General features: G+C 45.2%; 1 long non-coding RNA gene across 1 annotated transcript; it reads left to right on the top strand.

Moving 5' to 3' along the window:
* The first annotated feature begins 13,149 nt into the window (after window positions 1-13,149).
* LOC142587240 (uncharacterized) lies at window positions 13,150-24,927 on the top strand. The gene is made up of 4 exons (XR_012829408.1): window positions 13,150-13,633; window positions 13,708-13,775; window positions 13,858-14,057; window positions 24,769-24,927. It is a non-coding gene; the product is annotated as an uncharacterized LOC142587240 (long non-coding RNA).
* Window positions 24,928-26,581: the final 1,654 nt, after the last annotated feature.

The following is a 26,581-nucleotide window of genomic DNA, read 5'->3' as shown; positions in this document are numbered from 1 at the left end:
CCAGGTGGTACAAATTTCTGCAGTTTCCCACTGTGGCCTGCATCATCAGATCGTGGTTTTTGCACGTAAAACCTCGTAATTTTTGTTAATCTGTCATCTTGGAGGCTTTTCGTTGTTTTTGTATAATGCAACTGGTACGTGGAAGCAGAGGAAAGACACACCCACACAGCACTGAATAGTTCGCAATACGACAGCGATGCACGAAATAACTGCACATTGAGGTCATATTATTAGAGGATGTGACGTGGTATATATAGATCGTCGCCTAGAAATGTGTTGTAATCCCTTCCGTGCGTTTCGCATCTAACTGGGAAAGTTCGCATACATACGAGCTGTACTGTTGTCTGAAAGCAAATGCCGGAAACGTTTTTAGGTCTCCCAGCGAAGGCGCTCTACAACGCTTACCCATTTCAAATTTTACAGCTTGAAGCTATGTGAACTTTAATGTATGCAAAGTCTGTTACTGCACCTTGACTTGAGCTGTTATTTTCGTTTATTGATCTAAGAAAACTTGTCTGTTTTACATTTTTATACATCGACGTATCGTGAAGCTGAAATTATCGGTGCTATGTAAATTTCGGTATGTATTTGACATGCATTCCTGTTCAAATGCATAAATGTATGTTAATGTACTGTATATATGCTGCTGTTCGCAGCATCTGGGATTAACTCTAGTGAAGTAGCATTGAATCTTTTAATTCCGTTTATTCAACAGTTGTGTTTTGCGCTGGTTGTACTGAGCATGCATTGCATTAAACTGCACCTTACCCAAATCATCTGTCAGAATAAAACTCCTTATTGTTGCCCGTCTCACTCACTTCATGTAGTGCAGACTGTGACGTGCCAGCCAACCGTAATGGCACATCCGCTGTCTGCAACTGGTCAAGCTACACCGGCTGAATGGGAGCACCGCTGGGAGCCATTCAGAGTATAGGAAGACTGGCTTTCTGTGAACTCTCTTCGTTCTCCACCTCTTCGTTGCGTTGCTACCAAAGACAGGATGCTGGCGTTTGAGGGCACTAACATCAGGAATTTTAAGTGTAATGTGCTGCAAGTGATACAGAGATCGAAACGTTGGTAATGCGTATGTCTTTAATGGACGGCAAAACCCGTGTCACTGTAACAGTCCGAAGCAGTTAACCCGTCGCAGTAGCAGAGTCGCTGTGGGCGTCCGCTGCTCAGCTCCAAGTCGGGGGTTCGACCTCGGCCGCGGGGGTAGCACGTTGATAACGGCCGAAATGAAAAAAAAAATGCTTGGTTAGTTAGTTTCAGATGCAGCTCGCAGAGACCTGCTGAAACTAAGGCTTTCTGGTGGCTTTGTGCAGGTTTCTTTTTCAGTGCCCGGGAACTGCAGTAAGTCCTGCTGTACTTGCACATCTACAAAGATTGGATCAGGCATCAGCCTAGTTACGCCCACTGCAGGGCAAAGGCCTCTCCCATACTTCTCCAACTACCCCGGTCATGTACTAATTGTGGCCATGTTGTCCCTGCAAACGTCTTAATTTCATCCGCCCACCTAACTTTCTGCCGCCCCCTGCTACGCTTCCCTTCCCTTGGAATCCAGTCCGTAACCCTTAATGACCATCGGTTCTTCCTTCCTCATTACATGTCCTGCCCATGCCCATTTCTTTTTCTTGATTTCAACTAAGATGTCGTTTACCCGCGTTTGTTGCCTCACCCAATCTGCTCTTTTCTTATCCCTTAACGTTACACCCATCATTCTTCTTTCCATAGCTCGTTGCGTCGTCCTCAATTTCAGCAGAACCCTTTTCGTAAGCCTCCAGGTTTCTGCCCCATATGTGAGTACTGGTAACACACAGCTGTTATACACTTTCCTTTTGAGGGATAGTGGCAACCTGCCGTTCATGATTTGAGAATGCCTGCCAAACGCACCCCAGCCCATTCTTATTCTGCTGATTATTTCAGTCTCATGATCCGGATCCGTGGTCACTACCTGCCCTAAGTAGATGTATTCCCTTACCACTTCCAGTGCTTCGCTACCTATCGTAAACTGCTGTTCTCTTCCGAGACTGTTAAACAATACTTTAGTTTTCTGCAGATTAATTTTCAGACCCACCCTTCTGCTTTGCCTCTCCAGGTCAGTGAGCATGCATTGCAATTGGTCTCCTGAGTTACTAAGCAAGGCAATATCAGCGAATCGCAAGTTGCTAAGGTATTCTCCATCAACTTCTATCCCCAATTCTTCCCACTCCAGGCCTCTGAATACCTCCTGTAAACATGCTGTGAATAGCATTGGAGATATCGTATCTCCCTGTCTGACGCCTTTCTTTATAGGGATTTTGTTGCTTTCTTTGTGGAGTACTATGGTGGCTGTGGAGCCGCTGTAGATATATCTTCCAGTATTTTTAAATATGGCTCATCTACACCCTGATTCCGTAATGCCTCCATGACTGCTGAGGTTTCGACTGAATCAAACGCTTTCTCGTAATCAATGACAGCTATATATAAGGGTTGGTTATATTCTGCACATTTCTCTATCACTTGATTGACAGTGTGAATATGGTCTATTGTTAAGTAGCCTTTACGGAATCCTGCCTGGTCCTTTGGTTGACAGAAGTCTAAGGTGTTCCTGATTCTATTTGCGATTACCTTAGTAAATACTTTGTAGGCAACGGACAGTAAGCTGATCGGTCTATAATTTTTCAAGTCTCTGGCGTCTCCTTTCTTATGGATTAGGATTATGTTAGCGTTCTTCCAAGATTCCTGTACGCTCGAGGTTATGAGGCATTCCGTATACAGGGTGGCCAGTTTCTCTAGAACAATCTGACCACCATCCTTCAACAAATCTGCTGTTACCTGATCCTCCCCAGCTGCCTTCCCCCTTTGCATAGCTCCTAAGGCTTTCTTTACTTCTGGCGTTATCTGTGGGATTTCGAATTCCTCTAGGCTATTCTCTCTTCCACTATCGTCGTGGGTGCCACTGGTACTGCGTAAATCTCTATAGAACTCCTCAGCCACTTGAACTATCTCATCCATATTAGTAACGATATTGCCGGCTTTGTCTCTTAACGCACACATCTGATTCTTGCCTATTCCTAGTTTCTTCTTCACTGTTTTTAGGCTTCCTCCGTTCCTGAGAGCCTGTTCAATTCTATCCATATTATAGTTTCTGATGTCCGCTGTCTTACGCTTGTTGATTAACTTAGAAAGTTCTGCCAGTTCTATCCTAGCTGTAGTGTTAGAGGCTTTCATACATTGGCGTTTCTTGATCAGATCTTTCGTCTCCTGCGATAGCTTACTGGTTTTCTGTATAACGGCGTTACCACCGACTTCTATTGCGCACTCCTTAATGATGCCCATGAGATTGTCGTGCATTGCTGCAACACTAAGGTCCTCTTCCTGAGTTAAAGCCGAGTACCTGTTCTGTAGCTTGATCCGGAATTCCTCTAGTTTCCCTCTTACCGCTAACTCATTGATTGGCTTCTTGTGTACCAGTTTCTTCCGTTCCCTCCTCAAGTATAGGCTAATTAGAGTTCTTACCATCCTATGGTCACTGCAGCGTACCTTGCTGAGTACGTCTACATCTTGTATGATGCCAGGGTTCGCGCAGAGTATGAAGTCGATTTCATTTCTAGTCTCACCATTCGGGCTCCTCCACGTCCACTTCCGACTAACCCGCTTGCGGAAAAAGGTGTTCATTATCCGCATATTATTCTGTTCTGCAAACTCTACTAATAATTCTCCTCTGCTATTCCTAGAGCCTATGCCATATTCCCCCACTGACTTGTCTCCAGCCTGCTTCTTGCCTACCCTGGCATTGAAGTCGCCCATCAGTATAGTGTATTTTGACTTTACCCATCGCCGATTCCACGTCTTCATAAAAGCTTTCGACTTCCTGGTCATCATGGCTACATGTAGGGGCATAGACTTGTACCACCTTCAATTTGTACCTCTTATTAAGTTTCACAACAAGACCTGCCACCCTCTCGTTAATGCTATAGAATTCCTGTATGTTACCAGCTATTTCCTTATTAATCAGGAATCCGACTCCTAGTTCTCGTCTCTCTGCTAAGCCCCGGTAACACAGTACATGCCCGCTTTTTAGCACTGTATATGCTTCTTTTGTCCTCCTAACCTCACTGAGCCCTATTATATCCCATTTACTACCCTCTAATTCCTCCAATAACTGCTAGACTCGCCTCACTAGATAGCGTTCTAACGTTAAACGTTGCCAGGTTCAGATTCCAATGGCGGCCTGTCCGGCCCATTACCCCATTAAACCCCATTAAATTTGGGGCAGTCTTTGAAACGAAAAACTAATTCTCCTTTTACATGCATGTAGAGATGTTTACAAAAACGTGACAGATATTACCTGCGCTAGCTGAGTATCAGAAAGTCACAGTGGTAATGTTAGAGAGGCTGTTATTAGAGTGGTGACATTAGATAGGCTGTTTTATGGCACACATTATAGCGAGGAAACGGAACTAATTCTGAGACACAAGTCATCACGAAGTTCTCGAAATTATGGTACGTATCTTGGCGGAAACGTTCTCTTGTAGATCATGTTCTTATCACCCCAACCTGACTAAATGCGAAGATACTATATGCTCTTAAAATTTTCACACCCTTACGAGTGCAATGGGGGTGTTTCGGTTTTTTTCCGCTTTGTAAACACCCATGAAGCGCCCTTTTTCTCCCAGAAAAGCGTGTTCCACAAGGGAACACCCTTGGAACAACCCAGTCCTATTTTACACTCCAATTTTATCGGTGTAAATTAACAAGGCTATGCTGTGATAAACGATAAGTAGGCAGCTTACGCATTTATATTGGATATACGTGAAACGCACGCTACCTGGCTGCCCCCGGGCCAGAAACATTGTACAGTGCCAATTACCAGCTGCATTTCCTTTTAGATATGAATACTGATCCATATAGGAGGATTTATGGATCAGTATTCATATCTAAAGGGAAATGCAGCTGGTAATTGGCACTGTACAATGTTTGTGGCCCGGGGGCAGCCAGGTAGCGTGCGTTTCACGTATATCCAATATAAATGCGTAACCTGCCTACTTATCGTTTATCACAGCATAGCCTTGTTAATTTACACCGATAAAATTGGGGTATAAAATAGGACTGGGTTGTTCCAAGGGTGTTCCCTTGTGGAACACGCTTTTCTGGGAGAAAAAGGGCGCTTCATGGGTGTTTACAAAGCGGAAAAAAACCGAAACACCCCCATTACACTCGTAAGGGTGTGAAAATTTTAAGAGCATATAGTATCTTCGCATTTAGTCAGGTTGGGGTGATAAGAACATGATCTACAAGAGAACGTTTCCGCCAAGATACGTACCATAATTTCGAGAACTTCGTGATGCCTTGTGTCTCAGAATTAGTTCCGTTTCCTCGCTATATTGTGTGCCATAAAACAGCCTATCTAATGTCACCACTCTAATAACAGCCTCTGTAACATTACCACTGTGACTTTCTGATACTCAGCTAGCGCAGGTAATATCTGTCACGTTTTTGTAAACATCTCTACATGCATGTAAACGGAGAATTCGTTTTTCGTTTCAAAGACTGCCCCAAATTTAATGGGGTTTGTTGCAATTGAAAGAAAAACTTAACATCTAGTGACTGTTGGTTTCGAATTTTCGATTTAGGTCGTCAATCTGTCATAAAAAAATTGGCAAAAATCGCAAATTTTCAGAAAGCGGAACTATAATGTTTACAACTCCGTAACTCCACAAGAAAAAATGATATCTCAATTCTGTGTATATCTGATAGCACATCTAACACGGAGAAATTTGAAATCTTGCACATGAATGTCGAAAAATTCATTAATATGTAATTACAACTTTTGCAGAACCCTCGTAAACAACGTAACAAATTCGCGTAAGATGTGAAATGACATTTGAAATTTGTCCGCTTTGATGATCTATTAGATGCCGTTTTCAGAACCGCGATATCTGCTATCGATGCAGAGCTATTAGTAAACTTCATGCTTCTATTTTTTTCAAGCTTCTGAGTTTTTCAATACCTTTTTAACAATATTCAAGACCTAAATCAAAATTCCGCTTCCAACGGTCACTAGAAGTTCTTTCCCTCTCAAATGCAACAAATTTCATTAATATCGGTGCAGGGGTTATCTCGGAAAAAAAGTTTTTGCGCTTTTACATATATTTGAATAGGCCGCGTCGGAGTTGGGCGCGAGCTAAAGCTTCCTCATAACACCAATAACTGTATTACGCTTTGCAAACACGAAGAGATGCGCATTCTCCTGGCGTGCCTATTTACCCCCGAAGTATTTTTCACTGTCAACGTGCCGTGGATTTGCGCATGCAAAGTCATGTCTTGTGCGTCTGACGTCATTTGTCTGGCGCCTACAATGCAGAGGCGCCGAGCTCCTTTCGAGACGCCCACTAGTATTTCTAAGGAATTGAAGAACTTCTCCCGACATGTCGCCACGCTTACGCAGACGACGCAGGCTATGTTACAGCGTCGTCCGTCAGGCGTCTTACCACAGGCTGTCCTCCCACTATTTTGCATATCACGATCACGATACGCGCGAGGTGACCCGGGACGGATATTTCAGCAACGCACTCTCGCAGCCGCTTCTTAATCGCTTGCCCACGACAACCGCGAAGGAGAGCAAATGGCAAGAGGGCCGAAACGTCCGCTTCATCAATGTGAGCCACAGCGCGAGCTACTGGGCGCGTGGGTTTGTTCACGCTTGCTGCGGTGAAGGAAATTGAGATGCCACCGTATAGTAGGCGAGATTAAGACAATCGCGAAGGAGTTAATATTCAGGCCGCCCTGGTACGATATATTAAAATTATTTGTTTGCATCAATCCAGTCCTCAGAAACTGCTGTTGCCGTACACAATGAGCTGAGCTTCTCTAGCTAACACTACGTGTCTTTCTTTCTTTCTTTCTCTTTCTTTCTTTCTTTCTTTCTTTCTTTCTTTCTTTCTTTCTTTCTTTCCTTCTTTCTTTCTTTCTTTCTTTCTTTCTTTCTTTCTTTCTTCTGCCACTAATGCCCCTGCATTTGGGGTGCTACCTGATGGGTGGGCCTTTAGAAACAATGGATGAGTTATTCGATGTATTTCTTGAAATCATCGGGACTGGAGTGGTGCACGGCGTCGGCGGGTAAGTGCTTCCAGTCGATTGCTGTTGTGACAATGGACTTTGCGAGCGCAGCAGTGCGTGCAGGTGGGAGATGCACTGCTCCGAGTTGAATTTCATACAACTCCAAAGCACGGTAGAAACTTCACAGAATTCTCTGATCACCCTTATGCACAGAGTCACCGCCATGGAAGCTAATATTCAAACCGTTTTCACACAAACCGCTTCCACCGCTCAAGCCGTAGCCATGGACACAACAGGAACCGTCGCCGCCACCCTGCCACCTGTGGCATCCCCTATCCTTCAACATGGCCCACACTAACACTGACACAACGTTCAGGCAGTGGAACTGCCGAGGCTATATCCTCGTCAGAACGGGTTGTTTATGGAGGTATACCTCCATAAACAACCCGTTCTCCATCAACACCTCCGTACTACTTCATGTCAACCCGACGCAATCTTGCTCCAGGAAACGCACGACACTCCGGTCAACCTTCCCGGATATCAAGCTTTCACCGCGAACAACGCTCCACACGGAGTCTCCACGCTCGTTCGAAAACGAATTACTGCAATCGAACGCGATCTCCACGATCGGCGCATCGAACACCTCCTTATTGAGTTCATCCCGCACAGAAAACGAAAGGAAGGAATATTTATCCTCAATATCTACAATACTACATCTCAACGCCATAGCGGATTTCTAACCCTCTTCGAAAAGGCCCTTAACATCGCAGGCAGCAGCCCCCTTATCATCGGGGGCGACTTCAATCTCCCGCACACAGGATGGCGTTACAGACACTGCTCTGCGGCAGGTCGTAACTTATGGCAAGACTCCCATGATCTCGGGCTTACATTCATTATTGACCCAGCTTTCCCCACTCGCCTCGGCACTTCTACTGAACAAGTCACGACACCAGACCTCACTTTAACCAAAAACTCAGACAACGCCCATTGGCGCAACACCCAACACAACCTCGGTACTGATCACTCTATCATCGAAATTACTCTCCCAGGAGCTTAGCTTCGGTAAACAGCTGATTGTCCCGCCTGCAAAAGACACACGGGAGACTATGGCGTTGGTCTTCTAAACGTGAACTGCCGAAGAATACGTAACATACAGAGCAGACGATATCTTCCGTATCGTTTCGTCTGCGGTCCAGATTATCGCTGCGCTTATCCGAGGCGACACGCGATTAAGGAGATATTACGCGGTTCCCACGGCGTGTTTTCTTGGGAAAGCGAAAATTCAAACTTAAGGTCGTCGCACACCTCTGAGATATGGATGCCCTTGTAAACATGTTTCATGACGTTTCAGTGTTGTACATAAAAAAAGAAATAAAATAAAAAAGATTGGACATTTCTTTCTTGACTATTCCGCCATAATCAATGCTAATTCTACAGTCGCGGACAGAATAAAATGGACCACGGCGAAGGCGGCTTCGGCAGGCTTTCTCCGATAAGCACTGCTATCGCCGAATCTTGAACGAACACATTTTAATACCATGCGCCAGAAACAGAGATAATTCCATTTAACGTGGTCGCCACCCCAACAAGGACCCCTCAGTGCAACTGTCACCAGGAACATGCTGGCGTAAGAACTGTCCGCCAGCAAGCTCACGACACCGGCCAAGCAGTCAGCTAATAACGAGTCGCCGGCGGTAGAGCATCAAGGCACACGGTTTGCACGGCGTCAAGCGCTCCACGTTCCAGCAAAAAGAAAAAAAAATCCAAGATTCGATGATGGCAGTTACTATTGGAGAAAGCCTACCGAAGACGCTTCATCTACTGCGAATAAACCCAGCAGTGCGAGATAGCATGGGCAAATATAAAAAAAATGGGTCGCGCACCGTCATTCCAACAACCTATCGCGCACGGATAATTCCGAGTCTAGCATACGAGACGCCGCAGCGATCCTTTGCCTCCGCGGTATCGTGGTCACGCGACAGAAAAAAAAAAAAAATGTATAGAGCCTGCGGCTTTAAGGTGGCAGCCGTCAGCTGCAGCTTGAGCTGGGCGCAGAGAAGAATTTTTGTCCGCGACTGCAAGTCGCCGACAAAAAAAGGAAAAAAAAAACATCTGGTTTTGGTTCCTTCACAGCGCGGTGGTTTGATGGCCTGCGGCCGTCCGTACTGCGCGACAGCGCTAGTGGTGAACTACTGGCGATTCACGTGCCCATTCGTTCCGACCATAGAGTTTCATATTAGTACACCTAGAGGGAAATCTAGCGCTGCGATCGTTCAACCATGATGAGAATGAAGGCTACGGATTGGCATTCTATTGACTGGCGAACTAGTCTACAAGTATTTTTTTGGCAGTTTTGGTTTCGCTCCAAGCGCAATTGCTATAACTTTCAGTGGGACAGTGCAACGCAAAGCTCTCTGCCTTTGTTATGTTGCTCGAAGTGGCGATAGCGCGCTGGGCCAGCGGCTGGGACGATGTTTGTGTCGCGGTGTGGTGTCGAAGCCCTGAAGAGAAAGCGACGGCATCGTAAACGTTGAAAGAACATGTTTTGAGCGTTTGGACTTTGGTTTGTTAAGTGTGTTAGGTTGGCGCTGTAGCGTCACATGCTTTATGAAACTTCAGAATAGGAAAAGACGGTACTACTGATACAAGACATAGACAGTTGTACTTCCAGTGGCTTGACAATCAAATTTTATTGAGGGCTTCATTATGCATTGCTCGTTTATGTGCTCATTGAAATGCGTTTTTTAAGACTTGGAGAACACAAACTTACTTGTGGTAGTAAAGGTTGCTGCTTCCTGGCTGTAGCCTAGCGTCGCAAGACGGGTAAGTGCAAAGCCACGCCATAATGCTTCGGAAGCGGTACGTCAATATAAAGTATAATGAAGCATACTCGTAGGAGGCCACAAGCGTCCTAGCTTGCACTGCAGCAGATGTGCTTAAAAGTACTTGAAGACGTTCAGCAATCGTGACAGCCGACGCAGCCTTTCGAAAGAGCGAGAGACTTCGCAAGCGCCTGTCTTCGGGGGGAAAACTCTCGCGTTTGTAGCGAGCAGGCTCGTAGCAGACGACACTTCTAGCATCCCTCTCAAGGGCGCAACACTTTCTCACAATAAAAAAAAAAATTATTTCCATAAATACTTCAAGAGTATTTTTATATACGTACATGCACGGTTGTTATTACAGTTGCAAAATAAATAAATAATTATTCTGTGGCGTTAAATCGGGAACAAAATCGCACCAGAATGCATACACTGGTGTGTCCTGGTGATAAGCCATAGTAAACCATGCTTCCATCTCAAAGTCATACAAAGTTTATGTAGCTTGTTGTACATTATATAACATACAAAAAAAATAAATAAAATTAGATCCTTCGCGATAATATTTGCGTATAGCTTCGTTTACTGCGCCGAAATCAAACGGCACTACTCTAAAGATCGAAGTCAATCCGAAGCCTGTACTTCCCGTCATTCCCATGTAGGTTGAGGCAACGCTCAGGAGAGCCCCGTAGACACTAGCGCCACATTTCCCTCTAGGGTACTTATCTAGAAACTCGATGGTCCCGACCGTCAGCAGCAGAGCAGCCGAACGCTGCACTTGAAATTTCCCGAGCATGACAAGCACCAGCGCGAGGGCGATGGTGCGAATGAGAAGTTTGACGTCACACGGCGTGCTCTGGTCGTGAGCTCGCCAAGCGCGATAGCAGCGCCGGCCCCGCAGCCGCTCCGGCCGCCTTCGCCGTGGTCCGTTTTAATCTGTCCGCGACTGTACATGCCTATAATTATTTTTCTAGGATGTAAAGTGCCTCTTGGCATTTCGGACCTCTACGCAAAAGAACAGAAAACATACCCGCGTTGACAATTATTATTGTCATTATCATTATTATTATTATTATTATTTTTGCAAGACCCTGACAACCAGCTACGGTTGGTGAACAGGGCTCGGGCGCCGATGGCGAGCCATGGCTACCTGGACTGAGGAGGCCACCCACCTTTGGGCTACAGAAGCCTGGTCTAGCAATAAAGTTTATTTCTCTCTCTCTCTCTCTCGCGGTGAATCGTGCAGTATTCATTGAAGTTGTCATGGCTATAAACGTTTTGTTGATTAGAGACGCAGCTACTTCATTCCCTACATTATTTACGTACAGTTCTGAACCCAAAATGGAAGGTTCTTTTACCCTGCGCTAAACTGGCACCCATGCTAAGCAGCAGCTGCCTTCCTTGGCCAAAGGCATCGAACCGACGACAACTCGCGCTTAGCACGAGAAGGTCATAGCTCAATGAGGCCACTGTAGAGAGGTCGCTGCGCAAAGCAAAAGCAAAACAATATTTAAGTAAGGTTATGAAAAAAAATTAGGAAGTAAAGAAAATTAACTCTATATACTATCGACCATACCAACGCGAAGGAAACGGGTGGTGGGATCAGATGCACTAATCTTTAGTAAATGAAGTTTTCAACAAGGAATCGAAATTTATTGAAAAGTGTTATTTGTGATTAGGTGCTTCATAGAATAATTTGGTCATGATATTTCTTGCGGTTATGAACTCTTCATGCGTGTGATTTTTCTCGTCCCAAATCTTTCGCGATGTCTTTTGCGCCGAATCATTCAGAGTAGAGGAAGAATGGCTTTCTATTAACTGAGCTCTTCGTTCTTCGCCTCTCTATTACGTTACCAACAAAGACCGAATGCTAGCGTTTTGGGACACCTACATCCGGAAAAAGCACAAGTGGCGCAAGTGGAGTGACTGTGGGGTTCCGCTGCTCAACTCCAGGTCGAGAGTTTGATGACAGCCGCGGCAGTCGCACTTCGATAACGGCCGAAATGCAAAAACGCTCGTCTGCTTGGTCTTAGGTGCGCGTGAAAGAACCCCAGGTGGTCAAAATTAGCCCGTTAGTGCCGCTGCTACGGTATTTCTCAAAATAAGATCGCGTTGTTCGGGCACGTAATTGAAGGTATATAATTTCAATTTTTTTGTTCCAAGAGAAACGATGCGGCAGGAGCAGACGACTGCGCGTACAGACAACTCGACACATGTCGCGGCGCGCGCTCACGAGTTGCAAGTCATGCTCGCTGCCGGAGCCCAACACGACTGCGAAGGCGGCCACGGAACCTGTATGGCGGAACCGCGAAGATTCCGTCCACGGGTTATAATATCCATGAAACTACGCCGATAGCGCTAACGCCATTGCATGTCCAAGAACACAGTGGAAGCATGTGGAAGCTTCTAGAACATTCCGAGGTCGGCAGTTGTACGCAGGCTGCAACTTTTTTTTTTATTCCTTTGGTTTAACCATCGGCCTCGCGTCAGTCGCGGTGATAACAGCGGCACGGCGGCTAGCGAGCCGGTGACATAGTTCGACATTAGACCAATGAGAGAAGAAAAGAAATTGCCCGGGTGTATCAACGCATGCGCCGAAGAGCTTGGCATCGCGGTCGTCGAGGGCACATAGCGAGCATCCGGGGGCTTGGGCCGCCATTTTGCCTTTTCCGTCTGCTTCGGCGTGCGTCGTGTCTGCTGCCTTCTGCGTCGCACCATACCTCGAGCTCCTGCTGGTCTTAATTACGCGCTAACAGTGGCAGCGCTTGTCGAAGTTACACGCTGCGCATCTTCCCGCCTTCGGCTGACTCTGGAAGCACTGGCTTCATGCACCGGACCTGAAAAACGTGAGGCACTCCTCGAGAGACTTGTTGCCCGACCCGCCTGCCTTTTCCGTCTCGGCAATTCCTGGCCCCGCTTTCGAGCTCCCGGAGTGTAAGTGACCGCCAGCCGGCGTAACTACGTTACTAAACGCCGACGACACTCCGGTCGAGCCGGCGCAGCGTATATGAGCCGCAAGTCGTTCCTGCGGAGTACTCGTTCTTTTGTTTGTGCGCGTTCCCACCCCCCGACGGCGCCGGGACTATTGAACTGTGGATGAACTCTGAGCGTGGCCACTAACCCCAGGACCTGCGCGACAACCCCTCGTCACGGCGAGCGTCGTCTCTACGAGCTTCGCATCGAGCGTCCTAAACGCTCAAAAGGCCTGTGTGTGCACTTTGTGCATTTATTTCTAGATGGTCTAGCTGGCGAGGGTGGCGCATGCCTTAGAGAAGTTAACTGTTCAGTTGCACTAGCTAGCGCTCACTAGGGTTGTATAGCTGCACTACAGAATTGCGTAAAGTTAGTGTTCTTGCTTAGCTGTAAGCCCGAGGTTTCGTGGGCATGGCTTGCGGCCACACGGGTCTTCTCCGTGCCGGAATCGAAGAGGATGGGCCACGTGTTGCGGGGTGGCGGTGTATAGCTTCAGGATTTAGCTGGCACACAGGCTTAGCTAACACTAGGCAGGCTACAGCTGATAGCCGTCCTCTTACGACTGCGTCAGGGACATGGACCCATCCGAACGGCCTTGCGACCCGACCCCACTATTTCGTGACATAGATAGCCCGCGCGCGTCAGTGCGCGTGCTATCGAGCGAAATGTGGGAATGACGGAAGCAAACGGCCTTCGGACATAACCTCGCCAGCTATTAGGCACTAACCCGCTCTACGCAGCACCTCGACGCCGGACGTCGCCTGCTGTTCTCGTCGGAGCTGGGCCGGGCAGCAGCTACAGTAAGCGGCCCGTTTCGTTGCCGTTGTTGCTGTTCGTTTTTCGATGTGGGCTTAGTGTCCTCGCTATTTTCCAGAGCATCACTCGCACCGCGCCCGGTCTACCGTGTTCCCTCGTCGGTGTTGCCTTGTGGCCCTGTACCGGGTAAATACCGCGTACAGTACAGATGAATAGGAGTACATCTGGTTTTCTCGAGTGCTTAAAAAAAGCCTTGTTGTCGTTCCAGGATCCCGAGGTCCGCTTTCGAGATTGCGGACCACGAGTCAGAAGGATATCCAGCGTGCTGCTCCACGTTTGCCATCCTCCCAACGTCCTCCACCGGAGATGGCCTTGAGCACCCCTTACCGTGGCTGACCGCGTTGGCTCCTTTGCATTTCCACGTTCATGGCGTCCTTCTGCTCCGGGGAACTTCGTTTGCTACTACTGGTAAATATCGCTTAAACATTATTCGTACTATCGCTATGTCCTATTATTATTGTTATTATTGTCATTATTATTATTATTGTTATTATTATTGTTATTATTATTGTTATTATTATTGTTAATTGGTAATATTATTATTCATTGTTATTAATATTTAGTTGTTAGTGCTTTTCCCAATACTGCCGCTCTTGACTCTGAGCACAGCAGGTGGGACTACTTCAGGCACAAACGCCCTTAGTAAGAGCCGCAACGTGTGGCCGCTTTGCCAGTTGCTCGCATGTCGTAGGTGGTACTGGACGCCATAGCGCATGAAAAATAAATTACGCGGCTCCCACGTGCTGTTCGAATCCATATAAGCGAAGCTTTCTGTACTGTTTCCGTTAATTGACGGCAATTGGTGATTTTTCACGTCGTATGCACTCTAGCGCCGAGTTAGTGTGATATGTTGCCTTGCGTACACGATTTGTCTACGTAGTACAGGACATACAGCGATGCAGGCTTTGCTTGTGCACCATTGCTCATAGTTGGGGAGAAGGGTCGACACTGTCATTCCCTCACACGGCGAGTGATAGAAGTGGTAAACTCTAAATAAATTACGTGTATTTACTTGCCAAACCAATAATACGTGTGGCACTTTTCCAGAGCGAGGTATCGGACCGAGAAGCGGGATATGCCCCACTGCGCACAACGTAACTAGCTCTCGGATGACCGCGGCGTGTTGATGACGCATGTTAGAACGATGGAGACCGGTGACTGCTTCGAACGTGAATGGTTTATTGCAGTAGCTAGCGACAAGGAGCCTTTCTCGTCTTCGAGTACTTTGTGAAGATATTTTACAGGCTCCCGCCTTCCAACTTGCATGAGATAGGCTATGGCGGGATGTTTGAGGCACCCTTCAAAGATGTTCGCAGATGTTCCTAGAAATTATTTGTTGCCTTTCTGAATTAGACAAGCCCTTGTTATTTCGTCGCGACCAGGGTAACTTCTTTCAATTCGGCACATTTCCCAATATGTTCTTCGATGCATAAATACTGTAATAAAACGACTAAATTCTGACCTAAGCAACTTATCTGCGTGGTGCACAAGTAACAAACTTCACGTCAACCCTTCGAAAACTCGGTTATGCTTTTTCATGCACATAAACGCTTCATCACGCCCGCGCCATCGCTCGTCTTACAAACTCATGTTCTGTCACCTGCACATGAAGTTGTCTTCCTTGGCGTCAAACTTGACCCCCAACTTAAATTTAACTTGCATGCTGACATGGTCTAAAAAAAAATTGTCTTTGGAATAAGAGTACTAATCCTAACGCGCTCGTATTTTCCACAAAACGTTAGAACTTCACTTTATTACGCATTTATTCAGTGTCACTTGTAATACTGAATCTCAGTTTGGGGAAACACATATTGTTCGCACATAATACATCTACAACATTTACAAAATCAAGCCTTGAGGATCATTAATTTATCTAGTTACATGTCACATGCAGTACCAATTTTCAGTTCCTTAAAAATACTACCATTACGTTACATGCTCCAGCTCAAATTGGTTTTACTAATATACCGCACACTAAATCATGAAATAATTTTAGATGCATTTAATAACTCTGCTCTTACCAACACTAACAATACGAGATTTTCCTCTAACAATTTTTTGCTCCCTCGAATAAACACTAATTATGGAATGTTTACTTCCCTTTTTACGGCCATTAAATACTGGAACAAACCAGCACCCCATATTAAAGCCTGCCGCACATTAACATTCAGGAGAGAGACGAAGAAATATTTACTAACGACACTACTGGCTACTGATTCATTGCTAGAAGTATATATTGTGTACAAATCTATTCCCCAGTTTTCAATGATTCTGTACATACCTATTTTATCGACAGCCTTTATTTATTGGTTATTCTATATCTTCCTTTGTCTTCTTTTTTATCCTTTCTTAGGCATTTCAATTTTTTTGTCGCATAGTCTATATAACATTTGTACTTTGTGTATTGTAAGCATATATCTATTTCTAATTATCTGTTAATTAACCCCGTGTCCTTTGACATATGTCATTCCTATGTTTCCATAACGTGTCAATTACTACCTATTTATTTATTCATACGCTGTATCGGTTTCATTTGCTTATGTTTTGAACTTCAGTTATTGTAAGCAACTTTTTGTATTTGTTTATTTTTTCATTAACTTCGTGTTTTCTGATGTCTGTCGCTGCTATGTTGCCAAAATGTATTAAATCATGCAATGTTAAATTACTAATAGGAGGTCCCCCTGACAGTTCTTGTAACTCCGGGACCTCCTTCTGTACTAATGATGAATGATGAAAAAACGCCTGACTCGGTCTTAACACCAGAACATTAGCACCTATTTACTTAAAATATTCGCGATGCCATCTCATCCACCAAGCTTTTACGAGTTCGCATCTGCTTCGCCGTGTTTCTTCAACGTCTCCGTTGTATAGCCTTGTTTGTCCACTTTGAAGTTGTTGGCGTCCGCCTATGTTGGCAGGTATCAGAGGCATGGGCTCATTAGGTTCGCCATGCACGTATGTTAACGGTCAATTGTTGAGCGCTCCTTCAACTTCTGCTACATTTGTGCGTGGCTGCTCCACTGAGAATATTTTTCGCATCAATGTCTTCAGGCTTCGTGTGAGGCACTCGAAAAATCCTCCCACACCTCCACGGGGCACACTCGGCTATTGTTTTCCATTGGTGGGTACTGCAGTAATCCTTCGCTCATTCGTGCCCAACAGCTTCAAGCATTTCCTTCTCGGCCTTAGTAAAGGTGCTGGCGTTGTACGAACAGATTACGGCAGGTATACCCAGTCGTGCGGTGAATTGCCGGAAAGCTTCAAAAAGAAAACTGCACATCGACATCTCATTGGTCATCTGCAAGTGTACTCCTCTCGTTACCGCGCAGGGGAAAACGTATTGTTCCACAATGTCGTATTTGTTTTTCGCATAAAGTCTTCCGGTGAGGTCAGCTCCTGTGACTTGCAATTACCCCGATTCGTTGACTCTGTCTTGTCGGATTGGCGGCCTGTCCAATCCGGGCAGGCCACCATTGGAATCTGAACCTGGCGACGTTTAACGCTAGAACGTTATCTAGTGAGGCGAGTGTAGCAGTGCTATTGGAGGAATTAGAGGCCAGTAAATGGGATATAATAGGGCTCATTGAAGTTAGGACAAGTGAAGCATATACAGTGCTAAAAAGCGGGCACGGCCTCTGTTACCGGGGCTTAGCGGAGAGGCGAGAAATAGGAGTCGGATTCCTGATTAAGACTATAGCTGGTAACGTACAGGAATGCTATAGCATTAACGAGAGGGTGGCAGGTCTTGTTGAGAACCTTAATAAGAGGTACAATTTGAAGGTCGTACAGGTGTACGCTCTTACATCCAGTCATGATGACCAGGAAGTCGAAAGCTTCTATGAAGACGTGGAATCAGCGATGGGTCAGGTCAAAACAAAATACACTGTACTGATGGGAGACTTCAATGCCAAGGTAGGCAAGAAGCAGGCTGGAGACAAGGCAGTGAGGGAATATGGCATATGCACTAGGAATAGCAGGGGAGAGCTATTAGTAGACTTTGCAGAACAAAATAAGATGCGGATAATGAATACCGAGGAAGCCTAAAAGCAGTGAAGAAGAAACTAGGAATTGGCAAGAATCAGATGTATGCGTTAAGAGACAAAGCCGGCAATATCATTACTAATATGGATGAGATAGTTCAAGTGGCTAGTTCTATAGATTTATACAGTACCAGTGGCACCCACGACGATAATGGAAGAGAAAATAGTCTAGAGGAATTCGAAATCCCACAGGTAACGCCGGAAGAAGTAAAAAAAGCCTTGGGAGCTATGCGAAGGGGGAAGGCAGCCGGGGAGGATCAGGTAACGGCAGATTTGTTGAAGGATGGCGGGCAGATTGCTCTAGAAAAACTGGCCACCCTGTATACGCAATGCCTCATGACTTCGAGCGTACCGGAATCTTGGAAAAACGCTAACATAATCCTAATCCATAAGAAAGGGGACGCCAGACTTTAAAAATTATAGACCGATCAGCTTACTGTCCGTTGCCTACAAAGTATTAATTACATATGCAAGTCTAAGGTGTTTCTGATTCTGTCAACCAAAGCACCAGGCTGGATTTCGTAAAGGTTACATACAAGACCATATTCACACTTTCAGGTGACAGAGAAATGTGCGGGATATAACCAACCCTTATATATAGCTTTCATTGATTACGAGAAAGCGTTTGATTCAATCGAAACCTCAGCAGTCATGGAGGCATTACGGAATCGGGGTGTAGATGAACCGTATGTAAAAATACTGAGATCTATAGCGGCTCCACAGCCACCGTAGTCCTCCATAGAGAAAGCACCAAAATCCCAATAAAGGTGTCAGGCAGGGAGATACGATCTCTCCAATGCTATTCATAGCGTGTTTACAGGAGGTATTCAGAGAGCTGGATTGGGAAGAATTGGGGATAAGAGTTAATGAAGAATACCTTAGTAACTCGTGATTCGCTGATATTGCCTTGCTTAGTAACTCGGGGGACGAATTGCTATGCATGCTCATTGACCTGGAGAGGCAAAGCCGAAGGGTGGGTCTGAAAATCAATCTGCAGAAAACTAAAGTAATGTTTAACAGTCTCGGAAGAGAACAGCAGTTTACGATAGGTAGCGAGGCACTGGAAGTGGTAAGGGAATACATCCACTTAGGGCAGGTAGTGACCACGGATCCGGATCATGAGACTGAAATAACCAGAAGAATAAGAATGGGCTGGGGTGCGTTTGGCAGGCATTCTCAGATCATGAAGAGCAGGTTGCCATTATCCCTCAAGAGAAAAGTATAACAGCTGTGTCTTACCAGAACTCACGCACGGGGCAGAAACCTGGAGGCTTACGAAAAGGGTTCTACTTAAATTGAGGATGACGCAATGAGCTATGGAAAGAATCATAGGTGTAACGTTGTTGGTTTAATTTTAATTTTTCATCAACTAAAATCGTTAATTACCTCTCTTCTCTGGCATCGTTACAACGTTACTGGTCGACTGTTAAAACGCGATGTACTGATATGTGGGCGATACCACATTTTCGTACGAATTATATTTCAGTCACTGGCTCACAATGTTCCCCTAACACTTGATAAGCACCAAAATAATGCTGGATATAGTAGAAGGCAGCTTTGAACATATGTTGTGCAATTGTAACTAAATAAAAGATCCAGCGTAATGTGAGTGACCTTTAGGTTTGACACAAGTGTTTCTGGCCTATTGTGTATTTATGTACAGAGTGTTTGCGATTGCTTATGTATCGTGTTGTAATTCATATTGTTTTCTTATTTCGTGTTTTCATGCGTACTGATTGCGTACAGTGCACTTGAATTTGTTATTTGAGAATGAACTACAACTTTGTGTCTTTTCGTTACCTGTTCTCAATATTGTTTCTTTCTTTCAATACTTAATTTGCTGATCTTTGGCGTATCTTGTAAAACTGATTTCTCAAACTGAAATCGTGTTTGATTCCATTGCTTGCGATTATAACACTTTTTTTTGTGTCTTGTCCGCTATGCCTTGTAACGGCTTCCTGCGCCTTTTGTCAAGCTGCTCTAGCAGCTTTTAGCCAACAAGCCATCCAGGTGCTTCTGGGAAATAAAATAGAATTGAATTGAACGTTAAGGGATAAGAAAAGAGCACATTGGGTGAGGGAACAAACGCGAGTTAATGATATCTTAGTTGAAATCAAGAAAAAGGGAGGGAAAAAAAAGAATGAGGGAAGATAACCGATGGTCATTAAGGGTTACGTACTGGATTCCAAGAGAAGAGAAGCGTAGCAGAGAGCGGCAGAAAGTCAGGTGGGCGGATGAGATTGAGAAGTTCGCAGGGACAACATGGCCACAATTAGTACATGACCGGGGTAGTTGAAGTATGGGAGAAGCCTTTGCCCTGCAGTGGGCGTAACCATGCTGATGATGTGTTACGGCCCTTGCAGACTATGCATTTATTTAAAGCACTCTTCACATCTTGGCGGCCCTGCAATATTCGCAACTTAACCCGCACTTGCGCTAGCTTTGCTTGAAATTCGCCAAGCAATATTTGATCAACGTGACGTATTGGCGGTTCAGTGAAATACCCGTCCTTTGGAAATGCGATGACGTGCCGGCTTTGATTCTCGGCTGTGGTGCAAGTCTTTTGTCTTGAGAGTCCTTTGTTGTGACAATACTTGACCATTTATTTTAATTTACTCAGAGCTGGAATCGACATTTTCACTTGCCTGCCTGAGTAGTACTTTCGTCGTATCCTATGTCTCTGCAATTAAACGGCCTGTAAACGGCCTTTGTGATCTTGCGTTGTCTATGAACTTGCAGACACATGCTGTTAGATGCCGCCCGTATGACTAATTTGATTTCCAAGATTAGTTTATTCTCTTGTTCCTGTGCGGGTGCGACAATGTGATTCGTTTTCATCGTCCACCTCTACATTCGCGTGAATTACGCTTGCTCTTTGCGGCTCCACAGATGTAACTCATTCGGGTACATGCCACCCTATTTTTCGAGTCCGTCAACGTCTTTGCGCTTACACCACGTGTGTGTAGATCCCCCAGATTGTCCTCAACTTGAATGCACGATTCGCTCGTTTGTGTTTCCTCTTGCTTCTGCGACTATTAACAAATGTATCCCCTTTGCTTGTTCCTGTGATAGAATGAAGTACAATCATTGAGTCGGTCAAGCAGGCCGCTTCAATTCTTGTGGTGAAATGACTTTTGATTTAGACGCCTAGCCTTGATGCCATCACCGCTGCCATTAGCTCAAGTCTCGTGAAACTTGGCTCTTTGATTTGAACTGCGTCGCTTTTCGCTGTCGGTAGGCTTGACTTTGTTCCATCGGTTTACATGACTGCCAAGTATAGTGCCGCTTCGTATGCTGTTGCACTTCCGTCGACGTACAGATTGTATGCTTGTTCTATTTGATCCTTGCTTGCGTAGTATTGGAGAACTGAAACCAGCAGCTCCTTCGTTTTAGAAATCGGGTCCCTCCACTTGTCGCGTTCCGATTTAAGGAGTGGCTCATCTCGCGCATCCTCCCTTCTCTAATTTTTGAAAGGCTATCTCTGCGCGTATCGTAAAAGGTGACAAGCTAAGCGCATCAAATATCTTTCCTGCTGCTTGTGCTGCACTGTCCTTTCGATTAAGTACGTTGTTGCTGGTAAGGATGCATACTTGTTCAAAGGATAGCACGTCTTTTGAGTACTCCCATAAAATGGCAAGAAGCATGGTGTATCCTTTCGATCGCATCCCTATGTCATCGTCGTCCCTTTCGTTTTCGTCTATCTTGTTTAGGCTCTCTTCATTAGCTGTCCATTACCCGAAGTTTATCGCCACCTCTTTGATCAGTTGTTTTGCCTTTTTGTATAACTTGACAGCACCTTAAAACATTGCTGCCCCTAGGATTACATCATCCACGTAAATCTTTCTGCACTGGTTCTCGCATCTTCAAATCACTCAGCCACTTGTTTTAAATGGTGCTTGATTGTAGCTGCCAGAAGTAACGGGCTCGGAGTTTTACCGGAAGTCACTCGTCATGCGGCAGGTTTGTACTTCATTCCGCAGCTTTTTCTCTCATCATCATGCACCCACCACAGAAATCTCATGGCATCTGTCCTCTTAGTGCATCGAAATTTGCAGAAATGCCTTTTAAACGTCTCCAAATAGGGCCACTTTTTCCTTAGAGTTGATGTCCTGCCTCCAGATAGTCGTTTAATGACATGCCTTTCTGCGTGTCATTCGCTGGAATAACTTAAGCCTGCCCAGCTTTTCCTTGCATTGCTTTCCTGTTGCTTTGCGCGCTAGCTTTCATGGCTGAGCTGTTTTTCATTGCTTCGTTTGACCTGAACTGCACTGATAACTCCGGTGGAATTGCTCTCTTCAACGCTGTCAGCATCGACGCGAAACTGGCACTGGAATCACTGAAGGCGCATACCGACAATCTCTTCAACTGCTCTCGGGGCACTATCTTGCGTAGTTAATCAGTTTCTTGCACAGACCTCACTTTCTCTAGACTGCAGAGCGCACTCATGCGCAGCTCCAGTGATTGCTCACGATTTCCGAACGTTGTTCGCAGTATTTTTATCGCTTCATCGGAACTTTCATATCCAGATAAAGCAATGAAGCCCTTCTAGAGCATACGCTGTGTTTCCGGTTAGAGGTGCTAATAAACTTGTCCCTTGCTCATGTTAGGTCTGAAGTGAACTGCTCACTTGTATTGAGTCCAGAAGCGATTCCACTCCAGGGCTCTTCCGCCAAACTTTATTTCCAGAATTGGAAGCTCATGTATTTCACTTGCGTCTTCTGAACTGTGATGCCACCTGCGTTCCATTGTCCAAATCTAACTGTATGGCCTCTTGAATTCTGAACTCTATTCTAGGCAAGATAGTCGTTATTTTCATGTCGCACTCTATAATTCAAATGCTGCTTCGGAAGTATTTTCTCTTACAAATTCCTCCATTTGTTCTTTGGCGCTGTTGAGGCTTTCGCTTATTCTCTTGCGTTGTGTGCAACTTTTGTCTGGTAATTGCGTTGATCAGCTTCGTGATCTAGGGTGAATCGCTTTGCTTTTCTTCGTAAATATATGCTTCGCTCATTTCTAGTCGTGTAACAATGGCGTCTTGCTTCTCAGTGAGCTGGTCCGATGCTTATATATGGTCTTCTCTTCGGTCATGTTGCCCGATCCACTGCTCCACCACCGTTTCCTATTCTGCTTCTTAGCAGGTTGACCTTCCTTATGGGCGGAGAGGTAGTAGGCTGGTTCACAGCACCATTGATGAAAACGATAGACCGATGACTGCTTCAAGTATGAGCGGTTTATTAAAGTAGCACGTGCTCGCGACAAGAAATTGCTCTCTTGCTCATTGTTCGAGTGCTTCCATGACATTTTACAATAGATTTTAATACTGTGGCTCATAGCCTCAGCGGGGGAGCTGCCAAAAAGTGGGTGGTGCAATGGCACATGCACATAACGGGTCATTGCCGAGGACGCAGCCGGTGCAATTAAAATAAGACACGAACCAATACAAGCCTGCTTAAGATGTGTAATTGTGTAGCGCGGTTAATTACGCGATAGAACTTGCACTCACCTGTTTTTTTTCCGACAAACACGCCGGTATGAACAGCTTTAAGAAAGCTTCGTTTCACAGAAATTCCAACATGTTCGATGACCCCACATTTGTCTCCAATGGCCCTTTGTTTTTTACGGTCGCACCACACAAGCATGGCCGATTGCTGTTGCATAGCTTGTCGAACGCGAGCGACGCTTTCTCGTGTCTCGTACGGATTCTTTAGTCCCGTCCCGAGCTTCTGTTTTTTTTTCGTGCTTTTCTTGCCGTCTTCCTCGATAAACCATATCCCGTATTTTTCAATTTGTAACCTCATCGAAATATCCTTCGATAATTGGAGAGCTTGCATATAAGACGGTTTGCTTTGCCTTTCGTCTTACCTTGCATTAACCGTGGATGCTTTCGATAGTTGCCGCTTCCGGACCGAGCACGTCCCGATTGTGTAAGCCGAAGAGAGCTCGTGTGTCACGCCGGCCTCTTTACTGCCGAGATGATGCAAAGTTCGGCGCTCCAACACCCGCTTGCGTCTGTTGGGAATGACTCGGGTGCTCTGCGCACGATTCCACGTAACCTGGCTTCCAACTGTCAAACCCCGTAGCAACGGTATATTCTGCTTGCGTACTCGTTTGCTATAGACACCGTATGCCGTAAACCGATATAATTTGATAACCTATCGACGTTTTCTAGATGGTCTTGTTATTGTTTCAATCATTCCATTCATACTAATAACCTAGATTTCGCAAGCATTAAATTTTTTTTGCGACATTCTTAACGAGTTTCTTTTATTCAACCAGTCTCTTTTACTAAATGTCCTTAATATCGACAGCAATTTCCTCAAGCTCCTTAGCGATCACCTCCAGCTCTAGTCTTGGGTTGGTTTCAATGTGCCCTCGCATAAACTAGCTGAAGTACACAACCGTGTCGATCCCAAAGAATGGTCGTGGGAAAGCCAGCGCTACTAAAAAGGTACTGCTCGCGCTAACACACGTACCACAACGTTTACCCACCTGCACAATGTAGGTGAGGGGTTAATTTGAGACCAGAGTTCAGGTAGCGCTGCCATGCCCGGTCACCAAGGCGTTGACGGTGCGGCGTTTTCAAGTTCGGAGGTATCGTTGCGCTATGTCGATATGTGCAGAGCCGTCCACACGTTTAGCCGTTCAGTCATGCCATTTAATCCGACGAAAGATGTAGCAGGGAGCAGCATGTGGCGATGTGCTCCTGCGCAGCCAAAGTCTCATTGAACCGCACCGCTTGTTTCACGCGCGCCGGCAGATCCGGCGCGAACGTTAGCTGCAGGACGTAGAACTTGTGAATTACGAGGTGAGTGCTGGTAGCACTGCCATGCCCATGCATTATTAAACAAGCAACCAGCCCTCAAGATGCATATACAGTACAAATAAGTGCACAGCACGATGCTTGTTGAGTCGCTTGATAGTAAAAAAATAAAGCACCTTCCTATGCTCTTCTTTGCATTGTATGCGCCTGTTTAACTGGTTTAATTCCTCGTTCGGTATGCACCAACTCCCCCAGCACTTAGCCTTACTGCATCCATGCCTTATTGTTCCAGAATCTTGACCTGTGCTTTCGATTGCAGCCCACGTGTAAGATGGATATCCAGCGCGCTGCTCCACGTTTGCCATCCTCCCAACGTCCCCCTCAGGAGATGGCCTCGAGCACCGCTCCTACCGTGACCGACCGTTCCCCTTCGCCGGTGTGGTCTCGCCGGCAGACGAGATCGCTCGTCGCCCTTCTTAGCTACGGGCAAGTACCATGCACAGGCCACTCGTAGTACGGCTGTGTCCACGAGTGGTTGAAAAATGAGCCTTATTGCTTCAGTTCGTTTCAGATTCACCTTCCCTTTCGTTACATAAAGTTGTTTGATCGCTTAAACAAATATACGACGAAGGAAATGGAATGAGGAATACCAGAGAATACAAGTGCTTGTCGGTAGCTGACTTAAGTCCCTGTCACCAAAATTTTGTATTCCAGCAAAAAATTGTCACTAAAATAGGAAGAAATGTAAATTTTTATGCACTTCATCAAAATTCACTTCTCTGGACTACCATTTCATAAGCAAGTATGAAATGCAATAACTATGTAGTAATTATAATTCATCACATGACTAAACAAAGCTTAACGTTCTGTCAGCAATTACTTATTAAGTTACCTCACAGGCTCCCGAAGGAGTATTGCGTGAGGGGAGGATACAGGGAATTAGCAAAAAGGAGTACGAAGATAGTATGCACCGTTAGCGAGTAAAGATGAAAGAACAAGTCTGTAACAACGATAAGGCAATACAAAACTTTTTTAGGCGAGGAAAACACTACTAACAGTTTGTAGCGTGAACTTGGATAGCCCCGGGAAACGTGGCATCTAAAAAGCAAAAAAAAAAAAAAAAGAAAATGCTTTATACTACCTAAGCGTAGGCAAAAAAAAAAAAAAAACAAGGATTGTTAGCTTTCTGAAATGTTTCTAGGACTGCGCTTGCTGAATTTCAGTTTCAATATTGCAACCATTCCCGACAGCGGGGTTCAAGAAGTCAAGGCTGTCTGCCGTAATTTGTCCTTGGTTCAAGTTTTTTGTAGATCTCTTAACCTCAGTATTAATGTCGCCAGTATGCACTTGTGTGGTTCGTTTTGTAACGAACTCTGGAATCCCTAGTAGTCTGTTCTTCGGCAGTATTGAAGCGAAAGGAAATGCTTTATTTCGTCGTTCGCCTTTTAATTTTAGTGCTAGAAGTTGTGCCCCACATGACGATACATCCTGGATCTGTGATCGTATCGAAGATGGGCTTGACCTGCATCTCAGTGGCATTTGGTCTCGTCCTTCCTAAAGCACCTATTCTACCAGATCGCTTCATGTTTAAAATGCCAACGTGGTCATTCCAACGTAGTCATGAAAAGCATTCAATAATAGTGTACTGCATGTCCGCTCTGTATTATCAATGCCGCTAGGCATAAAGGGTTTACTCCCGTGCTTCGATACGTTTACAAAAATGCTCACGTTGCTTACTTCATGTGCTTCAATTGAAGCTCGGTCACATCTGACAACTTTGACAACTCCCTTAACTGCCTGTTTGATTTTATCATTTATAAACAATTTTTTTTTCAATACCGCTGCTCTCCTTCGAGAGCGTGGCAGTTGGGCAGTACAATAATTCAGCTGTACAATGCAAGGAAATCAAAGTATAGATTATACAAAAAGTAAAAAAAACAGACATAGGCAGTGCAAGTTATACATAGTACTATACAATTAAACGATGTTAAGATTAAACGAAATAATAAATAATAATAAAAAAGAAATGTAAAAGAGCAAGCTGCTTTATAACAATCACAGATATTGCAGATGTTACAGATATTGCACAGATATTATAATAGCACAGATAGGTGTCCCTGCATGCATAAAAG

This window comes from Dermacentor variabilis, chromosome 7 (genome assembly GCF_050947875.1).
Source record: "Dermacentor variabilis isolate Ectoservices chromosome 7, ASM5094787v1, whole genome shotgun sequence".
In the NCBI taxonomy this organism is placed as follows: domain Eukaryota; kingdom Metazoa; phylum Arthropoda; class Arachnida; order Ixodida; family Ixodidae; genus Dermacentor; species Dermacentor variabilis.
Note: the sequence above shows the minus strand (reverse complement) of the source record. Positions and strands in the feature narration are given on the sequence as shown.